Here is a 3,474-nt window from a genome sequence, read left to right as displayed (position 1 = left end):
TAGGACCCCTGTTACTCTCCTCCCGACTCCAGGTAGGCCTGGGGTGGGGGGCGGGCAGAGAGAGAGAGACACTGCCTATGCAAGCATCTGACTGACCTTCATGCCCATTAATCCTGGGAGGGTGGACAGAATAATTCTTAAAGGCCATCCATGCCTTGCCCTTCACACCAGCATCTAGGGATGAGCAAAGGGCCCCACATATCTTCTGTCTTCTTGGAAGTCCCACATCTTGGGAAAAGGGGGTATCTTTTCAAGCAGATTTAGACTTGGCAACTGAAGACATGAGGTAGGGGCGCTAGGCCAATGACTGGGTCATCTTCCTTTCCACCCCATGAGGGCCTAGATTGTAAGCTGTGAATCCTCCCTGGTTCCACAGGGCTTCATGTGGGAAGAGCCAGGCATGGCATTGAGGTTGTAGCCTCTCGCCTCTTCTCGTACCCCGTAGGACTCTCTCCCCACCTACCAACCAAACCCCAACGAGAAAACTGCAAGAAAAAAGGCTCTTTATCCTTCCTTTATTTTAAAAAAATGCACTGTGATATACATAACATAAAATTTCCTATTTTAACTATTTTTAGGTGTACCATTCAGTGGCACTAAGTACATCCACATTGTTGGGCAACCATCACCACTGTTCATCCAGGGAGTTTTTTAAACTGAAACTCTTGTACCCATTAAACATTAACACCCCATTATCCCCTCCCCATGGTGCCTGAGAACCAATATTCTGCTTTCTGTCTATGAAGTTAACTACTCTAGTTACCTTGTATATAAGTGGAATCCTCCAATATTCGTCCTACTGTACCTGGCTTATTTGATGTAGCATAATGTTTTCAAGATTCATCCATGCTGTAGCGTGAGTCAGAATTTCATTCCTTTTAAAGGTCAAATAACATTTCATTGTATGTATATTCCACGTTGTGTTTGTCCATTCATCCACTGATGGACGATTGGGTTGCTTCCACCTTTGGCTGTTGTAATGCTGCTATGAACATTGGTATACAATTATCTGTTCAAGTTCCTGCTTTCAGTTTCTTTGGGTATATGACTAGAAGCAGATGGCTAGATCTTATGGCAAGTCTACGTTTAATTTTTTTGAGGAGCTGCCATACTGTTTCCCACAGCAGTTGTACTGTTGTATGTTTCCTCAGGCAAGGCACAGGGTTCCGGTTTCTCCACATCTTCACCAACACGTTACTTTCTGTTTCTTTGATAATAACCATCCTTTTGGTTAGGAAGTGGTATCTCATTGTGGTTTTAATTTGCATTTCCCTGGCGACTAACAACATTGAACATCTTTTCATGTGCCTATTGGCCATTTGCGTATCTTCTTTCTTGGAGAAATGTCTATTGTCCTTTGCCCATTTTTGAATTGTTTTGGGGGTTTTTTGGTTGTTATTTTTGGGTTGTCTTATCCTTGTTTTTTGAGACTTGGAGTCTGAAGTGTTTGTATCTCATTTGCATCCTGGTATGTTTTTAAATATGTGAGGTAAATTATTCCTTTCCATGCTTGGATGGCCCCATCATTTGTTTTACGAGACCATCCCTGGCCTGTGCCTCTGGTTGTCTGTCAGCAGCTGTTCATCCTTGCCTCTGGAGGTAACAGGCTCCCAACCATGTTTCCTGCAACAGCCATCCCCCACCCCCATCTCGTTTGTCCCTGTGCTGACCTGTGGGGTAGACAGCAATAATAGAGCCTGGGCCAACGCGTTCCAGGAAGGAAATTGGAAACTAGGTGTCCAGGGTATCCATTACAGCCTCGCTTTGGCCTCCAGCCCTTCTTGTCCCAGCCCTGTCATCACCCTGACCACGATGCCGTAACAACTCTTAAGAGGACTGCGGTCTGGAACAGCAAAAAGGTAAGTGGGATTGGCAACACCACAGACAGGTTCATCCAGACACTCATGCAAGGCACAAGTGAGTGCAGAACGGTGAGGGATCACACACACACAGGCACACACACGCATGCACACACACGCACGCACACACTCAACACACGCACACACACGTGCGCACACACACGCGCACACTCACATACACGCGCGCACACTCACATACACGCGCACACATACACACGCACACACAGACGCACACATACATATGCACACACATACGCGCACACACATACACACACACACATACGCACACACACAGGTTGTATGGTTTCTAAGCGTGCTCAGCATGACTCCTCTGATCTTCTTTCACAGTGGAAATTCTCCTTCTCCTGTATAAAGCTAAACTCCCATCTGTGCTCCAGACGCAGTTTTCTTTCTGCTCTTCAGGCAGCTCTGTCTGTCACTGTGTCCTGTAACTCCTCTCATTCTCGTGTCTTCAGCCTCTCTCTCGCTCCCCTAGCGATGCTAGTCAGCAAATAACCATGCTCTGCTCTTTCCCACCTGCAAAGACATTGTAATCGCCCTCCCTCAACTCCCGTTTCTCGTTTCAGGTCCTGCCCTATCTTTTTACTCCCTCTTCGGGGCCAAACTTCTTAAGAGAAGAGTCTATTGTCTGCTGACCTCACACTGAGTCCTCACCGCATTGTGATCTGACCTTGCCTCTCCGGCTAGCGATCTCGTCAAGGTAATCTACCTGTAGCTAACCCCACTGAGCAATCCGAGTCCTGCGCAAACTCTGTAGCGTTCAGATGTTAGTGGACCACTCACCCCTTCCCAGCACATGCCTAGTGCCACGTACGCCTCCTACTTTGCCTGCTTCTCTCCTATCCAGCCCTTAAATATTTTTGGTCCACAAGGCTCTCTGTTTTCCTCACCACCTGGGAAGTTCCAGCTGCCTCCGTAGATGGTATTGACACACACACGTTCATGATTCCTGACTTCATACCTTCACTTTAGATCTGTCTCCTGAGCTCCAGGCATGAACAGCTTGGATGCCGATCTATTAGACAACTCTACCTGGATAGTCTACAGACACCTGGAACTCAGCATGTCCCAAACTGAGCAGCTTTTCTTCCTCACCAAACCCACTCCTCCACCAGTGTTTCCAACCAAACAAGTAGGCAAGATTGCCTGAGCTCAAATCTTAGCTGTCCTCAACACACCTGTCTCAACCCTCATATGCAGTTAATCTCAAGTCTCATAGATTCTATAAAACATCTCCCTTGAAAAAGAATAACTTTTGAGCGGATGATACACCACATGGTACAAAATTCAAAGAGCACACAAGATACACAGAGAAAAAAGCATTCCTACCTCTGTTCCAGCCCCTCATGTACCCTCGCCAGGGACTCTCACAAACAAAAGTTTGTTATCTATTCTTCTAAAAATACTCTATGCATACCTGAGCATACCTATGTATATGTTCCTCTAAAAACACATATAATATAGTACAATGTATTAGAAAAACACTTCTTGCTTTTTTCATTTAATATGCTTTGAAGACTGTTTCATTTGTCTCTACCTCTCCAGACCCTATCGCTGTTCTTCCAGAACGAGCACCCATCATGTCCCACCTTAA

The sequence above is a fragment of the Stenella coeruleoalba genome, assembly GCF_951394435.1.
Source record: "Stenella coeruleoalba genome assembly, chromosome: 9".
NCBI classification, from domain to species: Eukaryota; Metazoa; Chordata; class Mammalia; order Artiodactyla; family Delphinidae; genus Stenella; species Stenella coeruleoalba.
The sequence above is the reverse complement of the archived record's forward strand: the minus strand, read 5'-3'. Positions refer to the sequence as shown.